General features: G+C 46.1%; 1 pseudogene; it reads left to right on the forward strand.

Annotated features, from left to right (window-relative positions):
* The first annotated feature begins 4,575 nt into the window (after positions 1–4,575).
* LOC132653428 (small nucleolar RNA U13) lies at positions 4,576–4,674 on the forward strand (annotated as a pseudogene).
* Positions 4,675–11,538: the final 6,864 nt, after the last annotated feature.

Raw genomic sequence — 11,538 nt, forward strand, 5'->3', positions numbered from 1 at the left:
TCTTGGATGAGTTGTTAGGCAGCAGTAGAAAACTGAAACAAATTGAACCAAAGGAGTAGCAACCCTCTCTATGTACAACCACTGGGTTCTACGATAGTGATGGAAATGAGCTAGGTGCAAGGCCCAACCCAGTCTCTCTTACTGGGTATTTGACTCTGCATCATTCCATGCATTATAAACAACTCTCTTAACTGCACCCCTTGTACCCACGGGCCAGGTCAGTGCTGCAACTTCATGGAACAAGCTGCACAGAAACATGCTCCTCTTCTCCACTTATCAATACTTTACCAAGCAACTAACGTCCCATGAACATTTCTATGAATGGCTAATAGCCATGAAAATATACTCCATTTGCAAAAATACAAATTAGAGCAAGGATCAAATTCACCTTCCTGCTTATCATTTCAGAAGGTGAAGATGAATAACAACTGAATAGACAAGGGTAGGATACACTGGGGTCTCAGAAGACAGAAACCAAGCAATTTGAAAGGAAGATTAGCAGTGTCTCTGAAAATATACAATGTGTGTATCCTTCCACTTCTGAGTTCATGCCCTCATGAACTCAGGAAATATTAGGACATGCTACATACACAAAAAGATGCATGCAAAAACATTCTCTACAACAGTGAAGCTCACGGAGTCTTCCCAGCTCCCCAGCAACAGTAATCACGCCAGACATGGTGACACATGACTTAATCCCCTTTCCTTGGGGGCTGACCTAGGAAATCCCAAGTTTGAGATCAACGTGAACTACATAGACTGTTCAGGAGGGTCCTGGGCAAGAACCGGTCTTAATAAATAAGTCGCACATAAATACCTGAATGCAGGCAGTACATCCCTGCTCTGCTGTGCAAGACAGCTAATAGGATGACCAGCATCTTACACTGTACTAATTCAGGACATACATGTGGACACACATGACACACACAACAGAAGAGAAAGGTCTCCAAGATGTGCTGCTAAGCGGAAACACACATTTTATGGTGGTTAAGAGAAAACAAACCTCCAAAGACTGATAAACAGTAGACTCGTTGGGCTTCGGGGAGTGTCCTCTGGTAGGCCAGCAGTGTTTGGAGGACTGAGGAAAACATTTATTACTTTTATTTTGACTTCATAGCAATAACAATGTATGTGTGTATTTCTTGTGCTGTTAAAAATAATTTTACAAAAAGCATGTGAGTGTCCAAGTTGGTGGGGACAGAGGAATAGAGTCCAGGCTGGGGGAACATGGGAACAATACAGGAGGGGGCTGCATGGTAAGGGCTCAAGGCTTCGGAGGAGGTAGTGTGGAAGAGGGGTCAGTCCTCCCTGCTAAGACCTGTGGGATACACACACACACACACACACACCCTCCACACACACATCCTCCACACACACCTTCCACTTTTTCTGCCACACAAAAAGACTTCATATCCATCTTAATGGCACTTCATTGACTACTCTGTGCATTCAATGTCTTCAGGACAGCCACCCATTTCTCCCCTCCCGTCCATCCATTATATTCATCCAATAACAATTTAAGCTTCCTAGGTGCCTCAGCCTTAGCCACCAGCCCTTCTTTGGAAGCTTATGTCACTATGGCTAGAAGGCTCAAAAAAAAAAAAAAAAGAAAGAAAGAAACTCATCTAATTTAATCTTTGCCCATTGTGTAGAAAAGAAAAGAGACATGACTTATTCTGGAGTCTCCGCAGGAGGCAGAGCCATGGGTGAAATGTGGCAGATGCTAATTAGCCACTCACATAAGCAGGACTATTTCTCCTTATCTGCACATTCTGTTCATCTATGTGCTCTGGTTCAACTAATAACACAAAAACGAATGGATGAGCAATGAATGGGGGAAAACCTTCAGAATCTAAAGTTTAAAGGTTTTTGTGGATTTCTCACCATAGGGAAAGAAGGGAGAAGCTGGGGATGGAAGGGGTGAGTCTCTGTAGTGCAAGCTCCGTTGCCTGGAGAGGGGATGGAGGACGCAAAGGGCAGAGAGTTTGGGCAGTTGGACGGTTGTCTGTGCTGCTACATGCTCACTGGATTGACCAATAGGGCCAGGCCACCAGTGCTGGGTAAGAAACAGGACTTACGGGACTTGACCTAGGGCAAGAGTTCCCAAACCTGAACACTCATCAGATGACTTTAGGGACATTTAAAGTGTCACTCCATCCTGGAGTTTCTGACTAGAGACTCTGAAGTGGGCCAGAGTGTGTGTGTGCTGCTAGCCCCCCGGCTCTTAGGACCTGACAGCCTGGAGGCCACTCAGTGTTGGAGGATGCCCATATCCAAATTTCAACAGATGGCACCTAGGAGCTGAGCATCTCAAAACTCATCCAGAGTGAGGCACCAGTTTTTGCTTATCTGATTTTCTTTCTGTTTGTCGGTGTGTTTGTTTTTACAGTGCTGGGGATGAAACTCGGAGCCTCATACAGGGTAGGCAAGTGCCTTGCCACTGAGCGATGACCCTGATCCTCTCTTAATCTCCATTGTTGATCGACTGTCAGTGTTTCTGGGAGATACATAAAAAAAGATTTATAGAAGAAAAAGGAAACAATTCATAGATCTATACAATATAAGTTCCTGCTTGTTAGATTCCTTGGGTTTGCTTTTAACCTCTGGACTTTTTTTTTTTTTTACAGAGTAGTGACCAAAAGTGTGTGCACTAGCAGCATCCTCAGACACCCTCCTCAAGTAGTCCCAGGATAGAGCCTCTGCTCTACCCTCAGGCCTATCACAAGGTCAACAAGGACACCCCAGTCCCCACAGCAGTGAGTCGCCTCTCTCCCTTCCCTATCAGCCCTCAGATCAGGATGAGCCTTAGACCCTGTCCTACATCTGTGGCATCTGTCTCGACAAGGGCCAGTGCTGGAGCATTTTCTGAAACATTTTTGAAGTAGTGCTCTTCTCAGAGGGTTGATACTAGAGACACTGTTTCCTGTGGTCACATTCCTGGCTGGAAAGTCAGCGATGCTGGGTCTCCTTTTAGATCTACATCTAACTAGCCAAGAGGCAAATATTTCTCTGGAAGCTTCTCTCTCTCTCTCTCTCTCTCTCTCTCTCTCTCTCTCTCTCTCTCTCTCGAGGGCAGAAAGGCACTCTCATTCCCACAGTGTTGTCATTGCTATTCTAAAGATCTGAAAGTGGCAAAAGACCTTGAAGCCAGGTACTAATGGATGGGTCAGGAGCCATAGTGAGAACTTGAGATCCCAGGGTAGGCAGGCATGACTCAGAGGCCTCATCAGTATATTAATGGCTGCCATCTCTCCCTCACAAGGCACCCTGGGGCCACTGAGTCAAGCTTGCCTTTTCCCAGGAGCAGTTATGGAGTCCATGACCTTCAGACCCATGCCAGGGTCACAGCCTTGCAGAAAGAGATTAATCAGACGCAGCAGTGCATCTGCCCTGCCAAACAGACCTAAACCGGGCTTCAATAGGTACTCACGGGCTAGCAAAATGGTTCAGCAGGGGAAGGTTTTCACTACCAAGCCTGGTGGTCTGAGTTTGATCCCCAGGACCCTCATGTTGGAAGGAGAGAACTGACCCCCAGAAGTTGTCCTCTGATTTCCACGTGTACATACCAGTACTTCGCCCTGTATCACAAGGCTCTCATTACTTGTGTAAACATCAAAGAAAGACCAATGTCATTTCTAGCTCAGCCCATCAGGAGCAGCTTGCCAGTATGACCTCCTCTCTCCCAGGCCTTCCCTCTCATTTTCCCACTAGCAGCAGCAGACTTAGAGGTTATACCTGGGCCAGGCAACAATCTGATCACTGAGCCTGAGTTGCCACACAAAATCCTCAGGGCCAGTCAACAAAGAAGATACAGCCGCTTTCTGCTTGTTCTGAAGATTCTTAGTGATACAAAAGCCACACACATGTAATAGACACCAGGCTATGACTTTTGAGGGAGGCTCTTTGCCAACCCAGCTATTTAACAGTATGATGCTGCCTTGGGACAATGGGCAGTAGCAGGAACTGCAGTTGCTGGCCATCCCCACAGTCACAGGGGAAACTAGCCATTCCACAGGCAGTCCACATTGCTAAGCTAGGTCTATTAGGTCAGGCCTGGTCATACATTTTGACTTGCACTGGGTATATCAAGACATTATCACATAGGGAACTGAAAGTGTCTGTTTTGTGATAGACAATATTACCAGCTCCAGTTTCCATGCTGGGGTTTGGAGGGATGTGACCCAGAGAACTGAAGTCATCCACTTGAGAGTGAGGTAGAAAGCAGACAGAATGCTCATAGGCAACTTGGCTCCAATAAGCTTCTATTGAGACCTACTGCGTGTGACAAAAATCACCACACAGACTCAATATCTGGGAACATGTGTGATGGTATTTATGCTATGTTCAAAAAAACCAATTTCCCCATTTTTCTCTGAAGCTGTTGAGGGGCGGGGGATAACACAGAACTATTTGAATCTCCTTTGTCAATATTCTTTATACCTGCCAAAGAGAACATTCTGGGATCATACAAGGAGAAGCTGTTCTCGGCACAATACCTCCTATTATCGCTGAATCAACAGCTCCAGGCTTGGGGCAAGAGCATTGTGTCTTTTTTAAGGAAAGAAAAAAAGCTAGATCCTTTGAGTTTCCTAAGCATGCTGACTGGGTTTTCATTGTATTGTGAAGTGTGTTTTCTCCTGCCCAATTACAACCCTGCACATTACCCAGCTGACGTGGAAAAGAAAGACAAAGCAGTGCTGTTGGGTGGGGTTCTGATTCTCCTTTCACAAAGAACCTTCCACAGGAGCAGTGGGAGGGGCAGGTCAGCAGGAGAGCTGTGCAGGGAGGGCTGACACTCATGTTTCACTCACATTTCATAACAAGCCCTGGGAAGGAAGATTGCTGTTTCTAAGGGCACTGAAGCACAATGTTTTAGAGCACAGATTCCTGGCCCAGAACTTATAAGGTTCAACTCCTAGGGTCACCACACATGGACTCTGTGACCTTAGGTTCATCGCCTAATCTTTCTGTGCTTTCTTCCCTGGGTTGTGTGAGCAATGTCAAAGTTCACACAGTCCAGTCAATCCTCCTGTGCCAAAGGATTCCAGCACCTGGATTCAATCTATCCAGGACCTCCGTGAATACCAAATTCCAGAGGAGCTCAGATGCCTTATATAAAATGGCATAGTATTTACATATAATCCATGTACACCATGCTGCATGCTTCACATCGTCTTTGGGTTGTTTATAAAGAATACTCTGCATGTTCTGTAAATAGCTGATACACTGTTCTGTGGGGGATAATGACAGGAATAGAAGTCAGTGCACATTCAGGACGGATGCAGTTTTTATCACTTTGTTTCTGTGGTGCTAGGGCTCCCTTTGTGAATATTACTGACCTGAGGCTGGTTGAGCCCCTGGATGTAGGACCCACAGACAGGGGTGCCTTCCCGGCTACAGGGACTGGCATCATGCCCAGCAAGAGCCAAGGCCTCGTATACAGCAGCCATCACTACTCCAACTTCAAAATAACTCACAGAGCCCACTGTTGAGAAAGGCAGAAGTCATGAAGCTGTGTGGGACTTCACTTCCCCACTAAACACAACCACTTTCTAAAAATAGCACTGTGGTGGCCTTCTGGGACTCAAGGCAGCAAGGCGATGCTCCCTTCTCTCATCCCAATCACATCCATCCTTCAGATCCCCTGGGATCCATGGCTGACAGTTCCAGGATCATAACCTCCACCGCCCGGCCCAGCTGTTCTCTCATGACAGGGAAGCCAGCCTCTCCTTTTGCTTCTACCCCTATCCCAGCATATTTTCGTCTATGGCCCTTTCTTTCCCTGAGCTGAGCTGGGTCCAGGGGTCCACACACTTGGGTGCACATGGCCAAGGCTCACCCCCAGAGCAGCTCCTAGGCTCTGCCTCCACCATCTCAGCTACCTGCCAGCCCTGCCAGCATCCTGCAGAAGCATAGCTACGGTGTGACTGTGCTCTGGATCTGCCCTGCCAGCATCCCCTCTCCCACCAGGCAGGGGACCTGTGAGAAGTCCAGGTACTCCTTACTCCAAGTTCAGAATTAACACACTAGCCTCACTTTCCCTGGAAATCCTCACCTTGCATGTTTCCAGCTGGGATGAGGACCTATGGCTCAGGAGGCCTCTGGGCCTCTCCCTAAAAGCTATCACTAAATGTCTGGCCAAGCCCCTCCCCCTGGGGCTGAGGAAAAACTATAAGAGGCTAAGCCCTAGCCAATCTCCCCCTCTAAATGTTTTTTTTTTCCTTTTGACACCTTTGAACAGAATAATCTATATTAAAATGTGTAATGTGTGCCATTAAAATTTGAGGCAAAAAAAAAAAAAAAAAAACCCAAAAGCACAATAAAAGAAAGTCATTGATAGTATTAGCTGCTTCTTTCATCACTGTAACGAACCAACTAATGGACAAGAAATTTAAACATGGTCCAGGGGGTACAGCATGATGGGTGGGCATGGCCCGGTGAGTGGTGGGGCAAACTTGCAGGAAAAGTTTGTTCACATCTTGGAAAATCAGGAAACAAAATGCTTGGGTAGGAAACACAGAGCTTAGCCGAAAGCAGAGAGTTCAGGGTAGAAGCGGGGCTGGAAGCTGGGCTAGGCTATCCCCCTCAAAGTCCAGCCCCACTGGCCCACCCCTGCTTGTCACACTTCCTACCCAAGAGGGTCCACAGCCTCTCAGAACAAAATCTCCAGCTAGGGACCAAGTGTGCAAACCCTAGAACCTGTGAGGGCACTTCAGAACATTACAGGAGCGTTCCGCAGTCCAGAGGTAATCCATAGACACGTGAGCTTCACCTACACTCCCCGAAATTAGCTCTTCATTCCCATATACAGCTGGGGAAAGTAAGTGTGTAGTCTTGACTTATAATTCAGACACATAGGTCTATATAGTGGACAGGTGTAGAACCCAGTCACGGGAAACGTTATGGATCAACTGGGCAAGGCTGTGGTGCCCAGTTGTTTGCCCAAATCCCCGATGAGATGCCGTAGTGAGGGTATTACCTGGACGTGACTTAGCATCTTAGTCTCTTGTAGTAAAGCCGATTACCCCCCCCCCTTAATGTGAACGGACCTCATGCAGTCAGTTGAAAGGGTTTAAGAACAAAGGCTGAGGTTTTCCCAAAGAGGGAAGAACTAGGTGTCAAGACTTCCACATGGAGGCCCGCCTGTTCACTGGCTCTTCTGCACATCATCCTACCTGGGTGTTAGCTCCCTTATGCTTGAGCTCTCCCATCTATCAACCCATCAATGCATCATCAGTGCCTGTATTACCAGCCCTGCACACACATTAGACTTCTTGGCCTGTCTGGCCTGTGCTGAAAATTGCAGACTCATGATTGCAACCACAACTCTTACTTGAATTCTGCCCTGTCCCAGAGTTTAGAATTGCCATATTCTACAACAGCATGAGTTAATTCTTTGAAATATCCACTCATCTACCTACCTACCTATCTACCTACATACATAACTACCTACCTATCTCTATCTGCCTGTCTGTCTATCTGTCTGTCTGCCTGTCATTTATCTCTCTGTCTATGTATCCATCTATTTATTTATTTATTTATTTGACTGTCTGTCTTTCTATCTATCTATCTACCTACCTACATACCTACCTATCTCTATCAGATATCTGTCTATCTATCTATCTATCTATCTATCTATCTATCTATCTATCTATCTATTTATCTGTCTGTCTGTCTATCTATCTATATCTATCTGTCTACCTACATGCCTACCTATCCCTATCTATCAGCTAGCCTCTATTATCCATCTTTCTGTCTTTCTATCATCTATCTGTCAGTCTATTCATCTGTCTGCCTGCCTGCCTATGTACTATCTATTATCTATCTATCTATCTATCTATCTATCTATCTATCTATCTATCTATCTATCTATTTATCTATCCTCTATCTTGCTTATTCTATTTTTCTGGAAAACTCTAAATCTCTGAAAAACAAAATGGATCTGGGGACTGCTCTGAGATCCTTTGAGGAAGTTACAGCAGGCCAGAGGTCAAAAGAAAAGAAAGAATGGCCACAGTGCCACAGTGATCATTTTGGGGAGGCCTTTTGTATTGCAATATCTGTCTCACCAAACACACCCTGTAACATTCTCCTAACAGGAAATCACATTGCAGAGCCCTCTGAGGCCTGCACAGTGGACCACGTGCTGGCCCGAGATCATCTGTTTCCCAGCCAGAGCAAATGAACCCTATGCCTGGCAGAGGCAAAGACATCAATAGCAGAGTCAGGAACAGCCTGTGAGGAGAAACGAGGCATGGAGCCAACAGGAAGAGGACAGTCTTGTGGCTAAGTTTTTTCACATCAGGAGTGGCTGCAGTCTGTTTGCAGCTGAGGAGTTGTGAGGAGTTGTAGGGACTCCATGCGTAGTCTTATGTAAGCCAGGGAGAAGACGTATGTAAGGGACCAAGAAGCTAGAATTCTTCTCAGAAGTGACCATAAGACCCGAGCTTCCTGGAATATGCAATGGTCTAACCCTCCCTCAGGAGGCAAGATAGGCAAGATAGCATGCTCGCAGCAACTTGAGTTAAATCCCAAAGGACAGCTGCCACCACGCTCTAAGAGATACAAGTGGAAGAAGCTAAGAGAAAAGAAATTTCACAAAGTAAGAACATGACAGTCCCCTTGCATGAGCCATATCGTGGAAGGCTGGATGCAGTGTAGGCAGAGTGCTCTGTCTGCTCAGACTTTTCTTTGAGCTCTGGTTACTTCCTGGTCCCTGGCTTACTTCTAGCCTTTAGGATTGCTGGTGCCTTTGTCTGACTTGGGAAGGAAGGCAAGGTGAGTCAGGATACATTAGCTATACCCCTCATAGCCTTCCTATCCTTTAAATGTACTTTTTAGGACTTTGTCCGATTTCAGGAATTCTAAGGGATATGGGAAGAGGGGAGCAGAGTTCAAGAAAGGATACTCCAGGGCTGGAGAGATGGTTCAGACATTAAGAACACCACTTGTTCCTCCCGAGTTTCTGAGTTCAATTCTCAGCAACCATATGGTAGCTCACAACAATCTATAGAGATCTTGTGCCTTCTTCTGGGGTTCATCTGTACTTGCAGACAGAACATTGTATACATAATAAATCTAAAAAAAAAAAAAAGAAAAAGAAAGGATACTCCATTTTTCTTCACTGGCAGGTGGCTCAGGTCAAGGGAATGAAGTACAGCTTCCACCGGTCAGTAGACCATGGAGATGCTCTGTGTATCTGAGAGACCATCAGCCTCCAGCCAGAGAGAGCATGGCCAAGAAGAGAGCAGAGAGACACTGTGAAGGGAGAGCAGAGCCTTAAGAACCCCAAATTCTTCTGCCTTTTCCATGACACTACAAGATGGGCATTGAATAGATGAAAAACTGCAGGCCCTGAGTGTGGAGCTACTTTCCAAGGGCTCCCAGGAAATAAGCTTTTCAGACTGGAATCCTCCATTTCTGTCCATGCTCTAGGCCGAGTGGAATAGGGGACAAACCTTCCAGGCTGCTGGCCTTATGGTCACAACTCTACTTAGTCTTGCTGGCTAGCTACCAGTCCAGCACACTAATGTGGTATGATAGCTCGTATTGTTTCAACACTGGGCAATTTATGATGATCACAGGCCAGACATTTCTTGGCTCTAGTAACTGGAAAGTCCAAGGTTGAGGGATTTTTCTCTAGTGTTCATATGCAGAGGCCATTGCATGGGAGAAAGTGAAGGAGCTTGTAAGCTCAGCTCTCCCTTCTTCTCATAAAGCCTCCAGTCCCAACATGGAGGCCCATCCTCATGATGTCATCTAACTCTAACGACCTCCTGAAGGCTGCCCTCCAAATACAATCAACACATAACTGGGTACTGACTTAGCTAGGATTTCTGTTGCTGTGATAGAATATTATGACCAAAAGCCTTGAAGAATACTACTTCCATTCTATTGTAAAAAAACAAAACAAAACAAAACAACAACAACAAAAAAAAAAAAACAAGCTACTTCATGGCTTCCTCAGTCTGCTTTCATACAGTACCCAGACCCACTTTTGAAGGGCTGCTCAGTGAGCTGAGCCCTCACACATCAATCACCAATCAAGAAAATACCCTACAGACTTGCCTGTAGGACAACCCTATGAAGTCATTTTTCCCAGTTGAGATTTCTTCCTCCCAGATGACCCTAGTTTGTGTCAGGCTGACATGAAAACTAGCCAGCATGATTAAGTTTCCAATACATGAACTTTGGGGTCACTGTCCAAGCATAACATGGTGCTTGACTTGATTTCTTCTGACTCTCTCCTTTGTCTTCCCACAGTCTAGGGAGAGTGCAGCTTTCTCAATACAGGCAACACCGTTAGAAAATGGAGGCCCCTCCCTTGGTGGTCTAATCCCACATGCATGTAGTCTTTAACCAACATCTTTCAGAAGTGCTCCCAAGCCACCAGGCCTTGCATTTGCCCAGTGAAGACCAAACTGAGGACCTGCCAGCCACATGGAACTCTCACTTATGCTAACCTGATGTCTCAGGTTCCTGTCCTGTAGAGATCCCAAGTCCAAGGCCCAGTAAGTCACCACACAGCAAAGATAACGTGGATCCCAAATCATAAAAGCCTGGGCTACTTTCACTGCAGATGAGTGGACTGCATGGCTGTGGAGGCCCCTTCCGGCTCGTGTTCTCTGGGGAGTTGCATCTGGATAAAGATTCAGGGAACCAGCAATACCAATTTACAAGGTTTATAAGAGTCTCCTTGCCTCTGGCTGATCCTAGCCTTGCCACACTTCACCATGTTCCTACAATGGCAGCTTGGACATGCCCTCCCAGATCCAAGACCTCAGCACTGCTTTATATACCTACATTCCCCATGGTCTTGGCCCTCTCTGCCCACTGCCCACTTCATCCATATTTTGGATTGAATGTACTCCCACCCCCATTTTACATGTAGAAGTCCTGACTGCCAATGTAAGGGGGTTGGAAGTGAATTGTTTAGAAGGTAAGGATAGCACTCTAGACGGCATCCTCATAAGAGGTTCAGTGCCTTTAATGGATACTTTACTTGTCTACATGTAAGGACACAAGAGAAACAGTTCAAACCAGGATGTAGGTACAGGATGCTGGAACCTTCATCTTGACCTTCTCAGATTTAAAACCAAGAGCTAAATGTCGGCGACATTTTGATTTAGTGGAGCAAACTGACAAAGACAGCCATACCCACCCCTCTAGAAGAGAACTTTGTCAAGCAAACCAGTGCTAAGGCTTGGCCTATCCTCTTGAACCCAAGTTACCCATCTTTCCATCACAACATTCCCCCAACTCCCCTCCCTCACTTTTGAGGAGCCAGCTCCATGCAACCTCTCCTGTCTGGTGATCACTCTCACTCAGTCTTGTGGTCTTCGTCTGCTACCTTGATCTCCCCACCAAGCTGTAACAACAGTTTGGTGTCTTCTTGCCCTCCCTGAACCCTGTATGTAAGAGTTACTCAATAAAAAACAAAAACAAAAACAAAACAAAACAAAACCTAGTATTAAATTCCAATGGTGCCTGTCTTCCACTATCCAAGCTCCTGCAGAAGTCCAGAAAGGTAGGAGCAGA

This window comes from Meriones unguiculatus, chromosome 3 (genome assembly GCF_030254825.1).
Source record: "Meriones unguiculatus strain TT.TT164.6M chromosome 3, Bangor_MerUng_6.1, whole genome shotgun sequence".
Taxonomy (NCBI): Eukaryota; Metazoa; Chordata; class Mammalia; order Rodentia; family Muridae; genus Meriones; species Meriones unguiculatus.